Genomic DNA, 17,637 nt, shown 5'->3' with positions numbered 1-17,637 from the left:
ATGCCTGTAGGTAGCCCCAGCTCCTCAGGAGGCTGAGATAGAAGGATCACTTGACCCAGGAGTTCAAGGCTGCAGTAAGCCAAGACTCTGCCATTGCACTCCAGCCTGACCAACAGAATGAGACCCTGTCTAAAAAAATAAATAAATAAAATAAGTTCAACAGCGTTACCACATTTTCTTTTCTCTTCCTTTTTTTTTGAGATAGAGTTTTACTCTTGTTGCCCGGGCTGGAATGCAATGGCATTATCTTGGCTCACTGCCACCTTTAACTCCTGGGCTCAAGCAATTCTCCTACCTCAGCCTCTGGGATTATAGGCATGCGCCACCACACCCAGCTAACTTTTTTGTATTTTTAATAGAGACAGGGTTTCTCCATGTTGATCAGGCTGGTCTCAAATTCCCGACCTCAGGTGATCCGACTCCCCCCTCCGCCCCTCGGCCTCTCAAAGTGCTGGGATTTCAAGCGTGAGCCTGTTTGTAGAAATGAAAGTTGTATTGGAACACAGCCATACTCATTTGTTTACATATTATCTATGGCTGCTTTCATGCCACAATGGCAGAGCTGAATAGTTGCCAGAGTCGTGGCCCACAGCCCAAAATATTTACTATCTAGCCCTTTACAGAAGAAAGTCTGCCAACCCCTGATAAGCAAGTATACCTACTCTAACGCAAAGCACAGAGAGGAAGCACAGCCTGATAAAGTAAAATTTATGAATTACAAAATACAGTCATGCACCATATAATGACATTTCAGTCAACCATGGTGAAACTCCAGTGGGCCCATGAGATTATAATGGAGCTTTTATACCATATTCTTACTGTACTGTTTTACTATTTAGATACACAAACATTTATCATTATGTTACAATTGCCTAGAGTATTCAGTACAGTAACATGCTATACAGGTTTGGAGCCCAGAAGCAAATAGGCTATGCTATAGTATTTTGAGTAAAGACAGGGTTTCACCATATTGGCCAGGTTGGTCTTGAACTTTTGACCTCAGGTGATCCACCCACCTTGGCCTCCCAAAGTGTCAGGATTACTAGCGTGAGCCATTATGCATGGCCATGACTGTTATTTTTTAAATGACCTGCTATAATGTTATTTCTTGCATTTTATCAATCAAATAATTTTAATGTGAGCTTTTTTTTTTTTTTTTGAGACAGCATCTTGCTCTGTCGCCCAGGCTGCAGTGGCATAATAATGGCTCACTGCAGCCTTCACATCCCAGGCTCAAGCAATTCTCCCACTTCCGCCTCCCAAGCAGCTGGGACTACAAGCATGCACCACCATGTCCAGCTAATTCTTGTATTTTTTGTAGAGCTGGGGTTTCATCATGTTGCCCAGACTGGTCTTGAACTCCTGAGCTCAAGCAATCTTCCTGCCTCGGCCTTCCAAAGTGCTGGGATTACAGGCATGAGCCACCTTGCCTGGCCTAATGCAAGCGTTTTATTTATTATTTATTATTTATTTATTTAGAGACGGAGTCTCACTCTGTCACCAAGGCTGGAGTACACTGAGGATCACCTGAGGCCAAGAATTCAAAAGACCAGCCTGGGCAACACAGGGAGGACTCCATATTTACAAAAACAAATTTAGAAAATTAGCTAGGTGTGGTGGCATGTGCCTGTAATCCTAGGTACTCAGGGGGCTGACGTGAGAACACTCCTTGAGCCCAGGAGTTTGAGGCCGCTAAGAGCTGTGATCGCCCCACTGCTCTCCATCGTAGGCAAGAGCAAGGCGCTATCTCAAAACAAAACAAAACAAAAAAACCTGCAACTAAATTTAGTTGAAAATACCTTCTCACATTCCAGTGAGCGTATTTGAAATGTGTTTGTTTTGAGACAGGGTCTCACTCTGTCCCCTAGGCTGGAGTGCAATGGTGCAATCTTGAATCACTGCAACCTCCATCTCCTGGGCTCAAGCATTTCTCCCACCTCGGCCTGTACTGAGCTAGTACTACAGGCGTACACCTATACGCCTGGCTAAGTTTTGTATTTTTTGTAGAGATAAGGTTTCATCATGATGCTCAGGCTGGTCTCAAACTCCTGAGCTCAAGTGATCCACCTGCCTCAGCCTCCCTAAGTGCTGGGATTATAAGTGTGACATTTTTACTAATGCCTGATAAAGATATTTCTTTGAAACTAGGCAGTGAATATTAACGAGGAAAAAATTTTAAACAAGTGATACTTCAGTATCCTTAGTAGGTATATCTGGTTTTTTGTTTGTTTTGAACTCTGGCCTACAGAATAGTTGGTATATTTGAAGCAAGAGTGAAACATTGTAGAAAAAAGAATGGACTTACTACCAACTATCCCTCCCTGGCCCAAGTACAAGGAATTGAAAGGCAAATTACTTTGGAAATACACAGGTAATATGATGCCAGATAGTACTCAGAGTTCAAATTAACACTACAACAGATTTCTTGTGATGACACCAGAATTCCGGAAGATGTCAAAAGCAAACAAATGAAATCCAAACAGATTATTGATTTTACTCTCAATACACTAATTTTCCAGAGGTAAAGACACAGAATAACTACAAAAGTAATTAAACTCATTCATAATAAATGGTTGGTGGGATTTTATTATACAACTCAATTGAGACAACATCAATACATGTGAATAGCTAACAGGCATTATTTAGGACATACTAATGTTTCATCACTATTCCAATTCAAAAACCTTGACTTTTATATTACTTGAAATCATTACTAATGAAATTGGCAATGTTAAACAAGATTTTTTTTATTTTTATTTTTTGAGACAAGGTCTCACTCTGTCACCCAGGCTACAGTGCAGTTGCTCAATCTTAGCTCGCTGCAGCCTCAACCTCCTGGGGCTCAGGTGATCCTCCAACCTCCTCAGCCTCCCACCGAGCACATGGGACTAAAAGCATGTGCCACCATGCCCAACTAACTTTTGTATTTTTTTTTAAAGACAGAGTTTTGCCACGTTGGCCAGGCTGGCCTCAAACTCCTGGGCTAAAGCAATCTGCCTACCTCAGTCTCCCAAGGTGCTGGGACTACAGGCATGAGCTACCATGCCTGACAACAAGATTAAGTTTGAAAGGCATTAAGTTAAATAAGTAATGGTATAGTCAAACCAGGTAGAAAGATATCCAACAAAAAATAAACAATTTAGGCCAGGCATGGTGGCTCAAGCCTGTAATCCCAGCACTTTGGGAGGCAGAAGTGGGCAGATCACCTGAGGTCAAGAGTTCAAGACCAGTCTCTACTTAAAATACAAAAATTAGCCAGGCATGGTGGCAGCCACCTGTAATCCAAGGTACTTGGGAGGCTGAGGCAGGAGAATCACTTGAATCCAGGAGGCAGAGGTTACAACGAGCCAAGATCACGCCGCTGCACTCCAGACTGGGCAAGAGAGCAAGACTCCGTCTCAAAAAAAAATTAAAACAAAAAACAACAACAACAACAGCAACAACAAAAAAGAAAGATGTCCACCAGAAATCATTAAGTGAAAAGAGCAAACTGCAGAACAATATGCATGGTAAGATCCCAGAGGCAGTCTAGGAGTTAAATCCTGGAGCAAGAATACCTGGGCTCAAGTCTCAGGTTTGTCACTCCCCAGCTGTGCAATCTTTGGTAATTACTTTACTTCTCATGACTCAGTTTCTTCATTTGCAAATACATATACCAGAACCTACTTCATAGGATATATTCACAAGTTTTTGAAAGTTAAATGAATTAAAATGTATACAGCGACTAGGCACAGTGGCTCACGTCTGTAATCCCAACACTTTGGGAGGCTGAGGCGCGTAGATCACCTGAGGTCAGGAATTCAAGATCAGCCCGACCAACTTGGAAAAAACCTGTCTCTGCTAAAAATACAAAATTACCCAGGCGTGGTGGCACATGCCTATAATCCCAGTTACTTGGGAGGCTGAGGCAGAAGAATCGCTTGAACACGGGAGGTGGAGGTTGCAGTGAGTGGAGATCACACCATTGCGCTCCAGCCTGGGCAACAAGAGCAAAACTCCATCTCCAAAAAAAAAAAAAAAAGTATAAAGCACTTAGCAAGTATATATAATGTTAACTATAACTTTCGGGGAAAATAATTCAAATCAAATTGTAAGTGCATGTATATGTGGGAAAAAAATCCTTTGAAAACCTTTTAAAAAACAAAGAACAGGTCGGGCATGGTGGCTCACTCCTATAATCCCAATAATTTGGGAGACCAAGGTGGCAGATCACTTAAGGTCAGGAGTTCAAGACAGAGCTTGTCAACATGGTGAAACACAATCTACTAAAAATACAAAAATTAGCTGGATGTAGTGGTGGGCACCTGTAATCCCAGCTACTTGTGAGGCTGAGTCAGGAGAATTGCTTGAACCCGGAAGGCGGAGGTTGTTGCAGTGAGCCGATTCCACCACTGCACTACAGCCTGGGCAAGTGCAGGCTCCTGAGTTCAAGTGATGGAGTACCACTCCATCTCAAAATAATAATAATAATAATAATAATAAAGAACATTTATTACTTTAGTAATTTTTTTTTTTTTTGAGACAGAGTCTTGCTCTGTCACCAAGGCTAGAGTTCAGTGGTACAATCTCTGCTCACTGCAACCTCGGCCTCCTAGGTTCAAGCAATTCTACTGTCTCAGCCTCCCAAGTAGCTGGGATTACAGATGCCTGCTACTACGCCAGGCAAATTTTGTAGTTTTAACAGACATGAGGTTTCACCTCTTGCCCGGGCTGGTCTCAAATTCCTGACCTTGTGATCCACCCACTTTGGCCTCCCAAAGTGCTGGGATTATAGGCATGAGCCACCATGCCCAGCCATAACTTTTTTTAAAAAAAGAAAAGAAAAACAATAAAAATTTGGTACCAAGATCTTCCCTGCTGAAGATCTACTAGTGCAAGTTTACTGAAACACTCAAGACAAATTCTGTAAAAATGAGAACATTTTTAAGTACCAAAAAAAGGGCATAGTACTTAATTTCAAAATAAGACATAGTCCAACAATGACAAACTACACACTAATAAGCAGAACTGCAATGGCATTAAAATTATATCGCTTTATCTCCCAGAAGAAATAAATAATATAGAAGTATCTACCCAATCTAGAAATGGGTGCCTGTCTGGAACTTTCACAAGTAGATACACCTCCATTAAATTTTTTTTTTTTTGAGGCGGAGTTCTGCTCTATTGGCCAGGCTGGAGTGCAATGATATGATCTTGGCTCACTGCAAGCTCTGCCTCCTGGGTTCAAGCAATTCTGCCTCAGCCTCCCGAGCAGGCACCCGCCACCATGCCCAGCTAGTTTTTGTATTTTTAATAGAAACGGGTCTTCACCATCTTGGCTCAAGCTGGTCTCAAACTCCTTACCTCATGATCTACCTGCCTTGGCCTCCTCAAATTCTGTAGACATGTGCCACTGTACCTGGCCCACCACCATTAATTTTATCAGTGTGAAATTAAATACCATCAAATCTAATTTAACAATCACTGATGACAACTCAATAAGATGTATATAAATCTGGGGATCAAGATAAACCAAGTAATTAAGAACAATCTAAAATCCTTAGAACACTCTGTAAACTTATGAGAGGAAGTTTTCACCACCCCCATGCTTTGAGGAAGCTTTGGTCCCCTGGATAAACTTAGCTGCTTCCATAAATACAGAGGGTGTACAAAACAACTGAATGAAGGAGCAGAAAGGGAACTTTGAGCCTCAGCTGTATTTTTGCTGAGCTGTAATACTGATAAGGCCTGTTTCGAGATCCAAGAGTCCACCCTCAAAATTAAAGAAAGCATGTAAACAGAGGGCTGCCATGTACATTTCATCACATCTACCAGAATGGTGTTTCATAAAAATTACACATATTCATTAACCAATTCCAAACAGTGTTACTATCCTTAATGTGGTTCTACCCAAAATAAACCTCCTAGACAACAATGTAATCCAGTTAGTTAAAATAGCTTTTCAAAAAAATAAATCATTAAGATATCTCTATAGAATTATGAAATGCACAATTTCAAATAATGTACGTAATGCAGGCCAGGTGCAGTGGCTCAAGCCTGTAATCCCAGCACTTTGGGAGGCCGAGGTGGGTGGATCACGAGGTCAAGATATTGAGACCATCCAGGTCAACATGGTGAAACCCCATCTCTACTAAAAATACAAAAAATTAGCTGGGCATAGTGGCGCGTGCCTGTAATCCCAGCTACTCGGGAGGCTGAGGCAGGAGAATTGCCTGAACCCAGGAGGCAGAGGTTGCGATAAGTGAGATTGCGCCATTGCACTCCAGCCTGGGTAACAAGAGCGAAACTCCGTCTCAAAAAAAAAAAGAATTAATATATTGGCTGGTGCAGTGACTCACACCTGTAATCCCAGAACTTTGGGAGGCTGAAGCAGGTGGATCACCTGAGGTCAGGAGATCGAGACCAGCCTGAAAAACTTGGAGAAACCCGGTCCCTACTAAAAATACAAAATTAGCCGGCTGCAGTGGTACATGCCTATAATCCCAGCTACTCAGGAAGCTGAGGCAGGAGAATGGCTTGAAACCAGGAATTGGAGGTTGTGATGAGCCATGATCACACCATTGCACTCCAGCCTGGGCAACAAGAACAAAACTCCATTTCAAAAAAAAACAAAGAATTAATGTATTTTTTCCTAAGTTTTCCTGGTACAAAATTACCTATTTTTAAACATTTGGCAATTTGGCCTTAAGTGTTGTAATTTTTAAAACTAATGCCTTTTTGTAAAGTAGTCAAGATAATGTAAGTAAATATAAATAATAGAAGTAAAACAAAGGAACAGATTAGAATTCTGCATTAGGAAGTGGAAGAAGGGCTAGATGCGGTGGCTCACGTCTGTAATCCTAGCACTTTGGTAAGCTGAGGCAGGTGGATCCCTTGCAGTCAGGAGTTCAAGATTGGCGGGGCCAACATGGTGAAACCCCATCTCTACTAAAAATACAAAAATTAGCCAGGCATGGTGGCAGGTGCCTGTAATGCCAGCTACTCGGGAGGCTGAGGCAGGAAAATCACTTGAACCAAGGAGGCAGAGGTTGCAGTGAGCCGAGATCATGTCACTCAACTCCAGACCATGTAACAGAGCAAAAGTCTATCTCAAAAATAATAATAATAGATAAGTCCAAAAATGCTTAGAAATGTAAGTATTTGGTCAAAATTAAGATTGTCTGGGCTTGGCGCAGTGGCTCAAGCCTGTAATCGCAGCACTTTGGGAGGCCGAGGCAGGTGGATCACGAGGTCAAGAGATCGAGACCATCCTGGTCAACATGGTGAAACCCCGTCTCTACTAAAAATACAAAAAATTAGTTGGGCATGGTGGTGTGTGCCGGTAATCCCAGCCACTCAGGAGGCTGAGGCAGGAGAATTGCCTGAACCCAGGAGGCGGAGGTTGCGGTGAGCCGAGATCGCGCCGTTGCACTCCAGCCTGGGTAACAACAGCGAAACTCCGTCTCAAAAAAAAAAAGATTGTCTGGGGGGATAATATTATACTCTGATCCTGAGAAAAAGGAAAAAAGCTAACATGCCTTGACTAATTTTTTTGTCTTTTTTCTAAGAGAAGAACCATCTGGGTTTAATCCTTCCAAAGATTCACAGAAAATAAATTAGTAAGGCAAAAAAAAGAACAAAACACGTTTGACAACATGCTTTCTACTAGTCTCTAGCGTGGGTGTACTGGCATTATATGGGAGCAAGACCAAGCAAGCAACTTTTCAGACTGACATCTTAGATTAACAAGCAGACACAGTACTTGTTTATACACTTACAGCAGTATGCTTAAAGCCTATATTTTTCAAGTGGCCTACAAAAAAGGTATATAAAAAATAATTTTGGCCGGATGCGGTGGCTCAAGCCTGTAATCCCAGCACTTTGGGAGGCCAAGGCGGGTAGATCACGAAGTCAAAAGATTGAGACCATCCAGGTCAACATGGTGAAACCCCATCTCTACTAAAAATACAAAAATTAGCTGGGCATGGTGGCGTGTGCCTGTAATCCCAGCTACTCAGGAGGCTGAGGCAGGAGAATTGCTTGAACCCAGGAGGCGGAGGTTGTGGTGAGCCGAGATCGCGCCATTGCACTCCAGCCTGGGTAACAAGAGCAAGACTCCATCTCAAAAAAAAAAAATAATAATAATAATTTTGGCTACACACACATACACACACACACACACACACACACACACACACACAAACACACACAGACAGAGTATTAGAATTATACTGATTTTTGAGATACAAACACTCATCAGGTGTCTGGTTCATCTTCAAACTCAAAAAAAAAAAAAGCCAAAACATTATAGAAACCCATATGAAGTCTATTAAGTAGTTGGTTGGTTTGTTTGTTTTGAGACACAGTCTGGCTCTGTTGCCAGGCTAGAGTCGGCTCACTGCAACCTCCACCTCCCGGGGTTCAAGGAATTCCCCTGCCTCAGCCTCCCAAGTAGCTGGGACTACAGGCATAAGCCATCACACCCAGCTAATTTTTTGTATTTTAGTAAAGAGGAGATTTCACCAGGTTGGCCAGAATGGTCTCGATCTCTCTCCTGATCTTGTGATCTGCCCGCCACGGCCTCCCAAAGGGCTGGGATTACAGGAGTGAACCACTGCGCCGGACCAAGTTTTTTTTTCAAACAAGTCACTCAAACATTCTTTTGTGTGTGTGATGGCGTTTCACTCGTTGCCCAGGCTGGAGTGCAATGGCACGATCTCACCGAAACCTCCGCCTCCCGGATTCAAGTGATTTTCCTGCCTCCGCCTCCCAAGTAGCTAAAATTACAAGCATGCGCCACTGCACCCAGCTAATTTTGTATTTTTAGTAGAGACAGTGTTTCTCCATGTTGGTCAGACTGCTATCAAACTCCTGACCTCAAGCGATTCGCCCGCCTTGGCCTCCCAAAGTGCTAGGATTACAGGCATGAACCACTGCACTCAGCCAGAGGTAAAGTTTAATTGATTATAATCTTAGTTACCAGAAATCAAACAGCTAAGTGACTAAAACTTCTTCTAAAATGTGTATACGGTACAAAAATTACTGGTCCTAGTTCCTTTACAGATTAAAACATCTGGCCAGGCATGGGGTGGCTCATGCCTGTAATCCCAGCACTTCGCAAGGCCAAGGCAGGTGGATCCTTTGAGGTCAGGAGTTTGAGACCAGCCTGACCAACATGATGAAACCCTGTCTCTACTAAAAATACAAAAAATTAGCCCAAAGTGTTGGCAGGCACCTGTCATCACAGCTACCAAGAAGGCTGAAGCAGGAGAATCACTTGAACCTAGGAGGTAAGGGTTGCAGTGAGCAGAGACAGTGCCAGGAAACAGAGAGAGAATCCATCTCAAAAAAAAAAAAAACCCAGGCACAGCGGCTTATGCCTGTAATTCAAGCACTATGGGAGGCTGAGGTGGATGGATCACCAGATGTCAGGAGTTCAAGACCAGCCTAGCCAACATGGTGAAACCTTGTCTCTACTAAAAATACAAAAAATTAGCCAGGCGTGGCGGCACACACCTGTAATCCCAGCTACTCAGGAGGCTGAGGCAGGAGAATCGCTTGAACCCAGGATGGGGAGGTTGCAGTAAGCCAAGATGGCGCAACTGCATTCCAGTGTGGGGGACAGAGTGAGACTCACATTAAGAAAAAAAATATATATATATACATATATATATATTATTGAAAAGGATTACTTAAGGAATTAAAGTTGAAAATAATTCCATGCAAATACAAGTTTACACAGTTCAAGCATAAAAAAAAATACATAACTGAAATCCTTCTTAAGAGAAAACTCCAGAGAAGGAAATAGGTATGATTAAAAAAAAAAAACAGCCTCCAAAATGTTGAAGGAAAAAAAATAATTAAACATCTGAAAATTGTTTTTTCAAGTACTAATCTGTCCAAAGCAAGTAAGAAGGATTGAGCTGGGCAAAGTTGCATGCACCTGTAGTTCCAGCTACTCAAGAGGTTGAGGCAGGAGGATCACTTTAGGCCAGGAGTTTGAGGTTGTAGTGAGCTATGATGGCACCATTGCACTCTTAAAACAGAGTGAGAATAAGTCTCAAAAAAAAAAAAAAAAGATTCCACTATCTGAAAATTAAACATCTGTAGCTATATGCAAACTTTAAAAAATTAATTTATTTTATTATTATTATTTTTTTCAGATAGAGTTTTGCTGTTACCCAGACTGCAGTGCAATGGCACAATCTCGGCTTACCACAACCTCTGCCTCCTGGGTTCAAGCAATTCTCCTGCCTCAGCCTCCCGAGTAGCTGGGACTACAGGCGCACACCACCATGCCCAGCTAATTTTTGTATTTTTAGTAGAGACGGGGTTTCACCTTGTTGACCAGGATGGTCTCGATCTCTTGACCTCGTGATCCACCCGCCTCTGCCTCCCAAAGTGCTGGGATTATAGGCGTGAGCCACTGCGCCCAGCTGAATTAATTTTAAAAATTATTTTTAAATCACACTTTACCTTTGAGAGTCCTAGAATGTATAACCAAGTCTCTCCAGGACAGTTACCCCTAAAGAAAAAAAAAAAAAGGAAAAAATAATAAACTGAATGTTCTACCACTAGAATGTACCTACTTTTGCTCTTAAGCTATCTACAAACATTGGGGTGACTGGGCACAGTGGCTCATCCTTGTAATCCCAACACTTTGGGAGGCCAAGGTAGATGAATTACTTGAACTCAGGAGTTCAAGACCAGCATGGGCAACATAGAAAAACCCCACCTCTACAAAAAATACAAAAATTGTATTTAGAACTCTTCTGGTCAAACAAAAATAAAATAAAATACAAAATACAAAAATTAGCGAAGCATGGTGGCACATGCCTGTGGTCCCAGCTACTCAGAAGGCTGAGGCAGGGGAATCTCTGGAGTCAGGGAGGTCAAGGCTGCAGTGAGATGTGATCGCACCACCTCTCTCTAGCCTTCATGACAAAGCAAGACCCTGTCTCTAAAACAAAAACGAAAACCAACATTAGGGGTAATTTTTCCAAATAAACTGATTAAACTGAAGCATACATTAACAGAGTAGCAAGTTTTGTATTCTTAGTTGCACCAACGAAAGATCACTACATATTACTGCAATTTCCAGAATGTGGTAATATGGTAGTGTCACCTTGTAAGGTGATAAGCACTATGTGCCATCACTGAAGAGCAGCTGACAAACCCTCTGTGGAGGCAGCTGGGTAAGTGACAGCATTCTGACAGTGGCTAAGAAGGTACCAGAAGAATAAAGTTTTGTGGTTTTTTTGGATTTTGTTTGGTTTTGGAGACAGAGTTTTGCTCTTGTTGCCCAGCCTGGAGTGCAGTGGCTCAATCTAGGCTCACTGCAACATCCACCTCCAGGGTTCAAGCAATTCTCCTGCCTCAGCCTCCCGAGTAGCCAGGATTACAAGGGCATGCCACCATGCCCAGCTACTTTTTTGTATTTTTAGTAGAGACAGGGTTTCATCATGTTGGCCAGGCGGGTCTCAAACTCCTGACCTCAGGTGATCTATTCTCCCGGGCCTCCCAAAGTGCAGGGATTATAGGCTTGAGCCACTGTACCCCGTCAAATAAAGCTTATTTTAAGGTCTGGCAGCTGGGCACAGTGGCTCATGTGGGTAATCCCAAAGCTTTGGGAGGCCAAGGTAGGAGGATTGCTTGAGCCCAGGAGTTCGAAACCAGCCTGGGCAACATAAGAAAGGAGATCCCATCTTCCTCCAACCAAAAAAAAGAAAAAAAAAATTTGCTGCCTGCAGTGGCTCATGCCTATAATTCCAGCACTTTGGGAGGCCAAGGCGGGCAGATCACCTGAGGTCAGGAGTTTGAGACAAGCCTGACCAACATGATGAAACTCCGTCTCCACTAAAAATACAAAATTAGCCAGGCATGGTAGTACATGTCTGTAATCCCACCTAATCGGGAGGCTGAGGCAAGAGAATCACTTGAATCTAGGAGGCAGAGGTTGCAATGAGCTGAGATTGTGCCATTGTATTTCAGCTTAGGCAACAAAATAAAACTCCATCTCAAAAAAAAAGAAAAATTAGGCCGGCGCAGTGGCTCATGCTTGTAATCCCCGCACTTTGGGAGGCCAAGGTGGGTGGATTACCTGAGGTCAGCAGTTCAAGACCAATCTGACCAACATGGTGAAACCCTGTCTCTAAAAAAAAAAAAAGAAGGGCCAGGCGCGGTGGCTCATGCCTGTAATCCCAGCACTTTGGGAGGTTGAGGCGGGTGGATCACAAGGTCAAGAGATCGAGACCATCCTGGTCAACATGGTGAAACCCCGTCTCTACTAAAAATACAAAAAATTAGCCGGGCATGGTGGCGCCTGCCTGTAATCCCAGCTACTCGGGAGGCTGAGGCAGGAGAATTGCCTGAACCCAGGAGGCGGAGGTTGTGGTGAGCCTAGATCGCGCCATTGCACTCCAGCCTGGGTAACAAAAGCGAAACTCCGTCTTAGAAAAAAGAAAAGAAAAATGCATTTTCACTTATTTGGCTTTCACTTCCTTGATTACTAATCAGTTACACTGATTATAAGTCAATGCTAATTCTAACACCAATATCCCTTTTTAGAGCTCCTTTGCTTTCATTTTGACAGAAGCAAATCTGTGGCTCTCAACATATTGAATAAGAGAGCAATTAAGAAACAATGCCAGGCATGGGAGTGCCCACCTATAGTCCTAGCTACTTAGTAAGGCTGAGGAAGAAGGATAACTTGAGCCCAGGAGTTCAAGTCCAGACTGGGCAATGCAGCAAGACCATGTTTCAAAAAAATAAAGAACGAAAGAAAGAAGGAAGATGAACAAGGAGAAATAAAAGAACCTAGGATCACACAGTAAAAGGTAAAAGAACCTCAGCAAAACAAGAACTTCACCTACTGACTCTCCCTTTTAGTACATCATACAAAATGAATAATCAAAACCTACACGTTGCTCAAGCAATGAAGCCAAGGAAAAAGAAAAAGAAAAATTTAAGGCCGGGCGCGGTGGCTCACGCCTGTTATCCCAACACTTTGGGAGGCCGAGGCGGGTGGATCACGAGGTCAAGAGATCGAGACCATCCTGGTCAACAAGATGAAACCCTGTCTCTACTAAAAATACAAAAAAATTATCTGGGCATGGTGGTGCACGCCTGTAGTCCCAGCTACTTGGGAGGCTGAGGCAGGAGAATTGCTTGAACCCAGAAGGCAGAGGTTGCGGTGAGCCAAGATCGTGCCATTGCACTCTAGTCTGGGTAACAACAGTGAAACTCCATCTCAAAAAAAGAAAAATTTAAAAAGGAAAAAATGAAAAAACCTACATGGCAGCATTTACTAAGAATGATTAGTCCCCATATGAAACCAAATGCTCACAAAAGCACTGCACAGTGCTGGGAAATACTTTACTGTGTTTTAAAAAATGTAAAACGGCTGGGCACAGTAGCTAATGTCTATAATCCCAGCACTTTGGGAGGCTGAGACACGTGGATCACTTGAGGTCAGGAGGTTCAAGGCCAGCCTAGCCAACATAGTGAAACCCCTATGTCTCTACTAAAATTACAAATATTAGCTGGCCGTGGTGGTGGCTGCCTATAATCCCAGCTACTTGGGAGGCTAAAACAGGAGAATCACCTGAACATGGGAGGCAGAGGTTGCAGTCAGCTGAGATCATGCCACTGCACTACAGCCTGGGCAACACAGCAAGACTACATCTCAAAAACAAAAAAATGCAAGATGAAAAATATAAGATAAAATTCAACCCACCATGTATAATAGTATTTGCAAGATTTTAAATGAATGTGCTTTATTCTTAGAAATAAAATACTTAGCTTCTATAAACTGACTCATTCACCTATTTATTCAGCAAGTATTTACTGAGCACCTATTCTGTGCCAGGCCCTATTCTGGAACAGCAGTGAAGACAAAGTCTCTACTGTCATGAAGCTGATATTCAAGGAGGGAAGAAAAAGATTAAAATACTTTATAAAAATATATGTACAAGTGACATAACACCAGATAGAAGCACACTATAAAGAAAATAAAAGGGAAGAGGACAAAGAATAACAAAACGATTTAAGGGCACAGAAAGTGGAAAGATCAGGAAAGATCTCTCTGAGGCAGTGACTTGCAATATGGTCAAGTCACTGTGTTCAATTCAACATAAACTGTTCCAATACCAATCATCTGCTTCATAAAATAGTTTTCTTCACCTTTTCATACTCCCCCTTGATTAAAAAAAAAAAAAGAAAAAAAAAGAAAAATTAGAGGGCCGAGCACAGTAGCTCACAACTGTAATCTCAGCACTTTGGGAGGTTGAGGCAGGAGGATCACAAGGTCAGGAGATAGAGACCATCCTGGCCAACATGGAGAAACTCTGTCTCTACTAAAAATACAAAAATTAACTGGGCATGGTGGCTCTTGCCTGTAAGCCCAGCTATTCCGGAGGCTGGGCCGGAGAATCTCTTGAACCCAGGATATAGAGGTTGCAGTGAGCAGAGATTGCGCCACACTGCACTCCAGCCCCTGCTGACAGAGCAAGACTCCATCTCAAAAAAAAAAAGAAAGAAAAATTAGAATAGCTCCCACTCCTTTAAAACCAAACCACCTTCATGATTTAAAGAAAACAGCAAACACTAAAATTTCTTTTCACAGGCTTACATCAAAGCTTAGAGAGCTACAATCACTTCAACTAGGGAGGTGCCTTAAAACAAAAATTTAAAGGCCAACATATTCACTTCCCTTTCTTCTTCTGATTATTTTCTTCATTCCCCGTACCCTGAGTGAAATACCTATGGTCTATTCTATTTTTCAAAATGACTACTCTGGGCCGGGCACAGTGGCGCACGCCAGTAATCCCAACACTCTGGGAGTCCGAGGAGGGCAGATCACCTGAGGTCAGGACTTTGAGACCAGCCTGACCAACATGGTGAAACCTCGCCTCTACTAAAAATACAAAAATTAACTGGGCATGGTGGCGGACAACTGTATTCCCAGCTACTGAGGAAGCTGAAGCACGAGAATTGCTTGAACCCAGGAGGCTGAGGTTGCAATGAGCTGAGATCACGCCACTGCACTCTAGCCTGAGCAACGGAGACCCCATCTCAAAAACAGTAATAATGACTACTCTGATCTTTTATCTCCTTTATTATTAAATTCTCTTTCATCTACACTGTCATCCTGTCTGCTGTAATGATTCAAACGTTCTTCTGAGTAGACCTTTTCTTTTTGAGATGGAGTTTTGCTCTTGTACCCAGGCAGGAGTGCAATAGCGCGATCTCCGCTCACCGCAACCTCCGCCTCCTGAGTTCAAGCAATTCTCCTACCTTGGCCTCCCGAGTAGCTGGGACTACCGGCGCGCACCACCATGCCCAGCTAATTTTTCGTATTTTTAGTAGAGATGGGGTTTCCCCTTGTTAACCAGGATGGTCTCGATCTCTTGACCTCGTGATCCACCCGCCTCGGCCTCCCAAAGTGCTGGGATTATAGGCGTGAGCCACCGCGCCCAGCCTAAGTATACTTATAGATCCAAAAAAACTTATTTCTATTTCAGAGTTCTTAATCTTTTTGTGCATGGACCTCACTGGCAGACTGGTGAAGCCTATGGTCTCTATCACAGACTTCTTTTAAACGCATAATTAAATATACGTGATTGCAAGAGAAATCAATTATACAGAAATATTAGCAAAACAACTTAACAAACTAATATGGTAATAATATATGTGTAGCTTTATTATCACATTAAATAACAAGATCTAACGGTGGGTCTAATAACACCAGGAATTCAAAGAAGTGATAAGCATAAACGATATTCTGAGCTATCTGCAACTGTAAACAGGATACAAAAATACCCATAATTTTTACTGACAAAGTCATAGGCATTGCTAATTCTACTCTGGCTTGTAGTCTACATTCATAACTGAAGGAAATAATAAGTTTGTTTGCAGTCAATAAAAATAATGATGTCATTTTATCCTCCTCCTAGTCAAAGGACCCTTCTAACCATCAATGAAACCAGTTTAAAACCCCTCTCTAGTTCAAAGTCCTGTTCAGAACTGACTTTCGTCATAAAGTTAAAAATAAAACCACTGATTCCTCCTTTGACCTAGTTCTCATCTGAACCTATCACTATATCTCCCTGTTTTTATGCACATTTATACACAGAACCCTGTGTGTACTTCTGTGGTTTGCCTAGCCAGCGCCCATTACAATTTTGCCCATTATAATAAAAGGTGAAGTTGAAGGAAAAGAGATGGAAACAACCAACAGTCCCTCACTTCCAGACCTCCGACAGCAAGTGGAAAGATGCCAAGTATAGTGAGTGTCTGTGGTAGGTGGGCTGCCCCTACACCCGTGTGTCCAGTTTGTCACGCTTCCCCGCAGAACATCTTTATCAGCCACACTCAGAAGACATTCCATCTTGTTCTCGCCTCCCGTACTCGGTTTCCTACCTGCCGGGGAGCTCGTCTCTGGTCCCTACCCGAGGCCACCCAGCGGTCCTCCTGTCCCTTCCCATCCCATCCCCCACGCGTCTCTCCCTCTCCTCAGCCCCAGGCCGCTCTGGCCCCAGCGCGCCACCACATTTTTCCCCTGGGCCTAACCCAGTGTCCCCCGACCCCCACATCGCCCGACATTGACTGGAAGGGTCCGGAACCCCGGGGTCAGTTGGACCCGACGGCCCGGCCGTCAGGCGCAGGCTTGCGGCCCTAGGCCGGAGCAACCCGGCCGCGAGGCAAGGAGCCGCACACCGCGCGCGGGCTAAACCGGGGCGCGCACTCACCAAGGGGCTCATGCGGAGAAGGACACGGAGGACTCTGCTGGACCGCCACTCGGCCTCGGAGCCGTCGCCTTCGCCGGGGACTGCCACTGCCGCTGCTGCCGCCACCTTCGCCACTCGCCTGTTGGCTTCCTCGCGTCCTGCAGCGGCGCCAGCTCCACGGCAGCGCGCGTGCGCGGCGCCGCAAGGGGCCCCTGGGAGCCGTAGTTTCGCCCTGGCAGCCGGCAGCTCCCACTTCCGCCTTAGACAGACCCCAGGTCAGTTGCCCGCTAAGACGGTCGTGGGTGTCTGGGTCCGGAATCGCCTTCCGGAATGTTGTTCACCAGGCTTGGGCCCTGGTTTCCGCCTGCAGTAATGCTGGACTTGAAGAATCCGCCTGCGCAAGTATGTGTAAAGTAATCCCAGCTATTGCGGGAGGCAGAGGTTGGGGTGAGCCGAGATCGCGCCATTGCACTCCAGCCTGGGCAACAAGAACAAAACTCCGTCTCAAAAAAAAAAAAAAAATGTAGAGCGTTTTATGTTTTCTGTGACAACGCTCAGTTGCCCAGGACGCATTATTCGAATGAATGACTTTCAGTCTCTCTTCTTTCTCTCTCACACACACGCGCACACCCCTCACAAATCTCCCTTCACTTTTGTTCAAAATGCCATTAATTGGTTTGGATGGTATCTGGATTTTCAGTATTAAACCTGCTTTCCCACTTCTCATTTTCTAAAATCTTACTTGTCACAAACTTGACCATACAGTTATTTTAGGTAAGTCAATCCACAAACTAATAATTTTTTAAACAGAATAACTGATGTATTCAGAGGTCAAGTTAGGTGAGTTGAACAGTCTAGAAACCTTAGAATTGACCGGACGGACGTGGTGGCTCACGCCTGAAATCCAAACACTTTGGAGGCCAAGGTGGGC

General features: G+C 43.7%; 1 protein-coding gene across 32 annotated transcripts in view; it reads right to left on the bottom strand.

The window, feature by feature from the left end:
- GAPVD1 (GTPase activating protein and VPS9 domains 1) overlaps positions 1-16,861 on the bottom strand; it is a 105,125-nt gene extending 88,264 nt beyond the window's left edge. For 15 of the 32 annotated variants that reach the window (XM_009002943.5, XM_078326844.1, XM_078326828.1 and 12 more), the window contains exons 1-2: positions 16,728-16,861; positions 10,456-10,504 (exon numbers count right to left, since the gene is read on the bottom strand). The gene's annotated coding sequence lies outside the window, so the exon portion shown is untranslated. Of the gene's footprint in view, positions 1-10,455; positions 10,505-16,398; positions 16,566-16,727 lie in introns of those variants that run through there. The other 17 variants (XM_009002945.6, XM_054243832.2, XM_035257480.3 and 14 more) reach the window with 2 other exon arrangements.
- Positions 16,862-17,637: the final 776 nt, after the last annotated feature.

The sequence above is a fragment of the Callithrix jacchus genome, chromosome 1 (assembly GCF_049354715.1).
Source record: "Callithrix jacchus isolate 240 chromosome 1, calJac240_pri, whole genome shotgun sequence".
NCBI lineage: Eukaryota > Metazoa > Chordata > Mammalia > Primates > Cebidae > Callithrix > Callithrix jacchus.
This window is presented reverse-complemented; position numbering and strand designations above follow the sequence as displayed.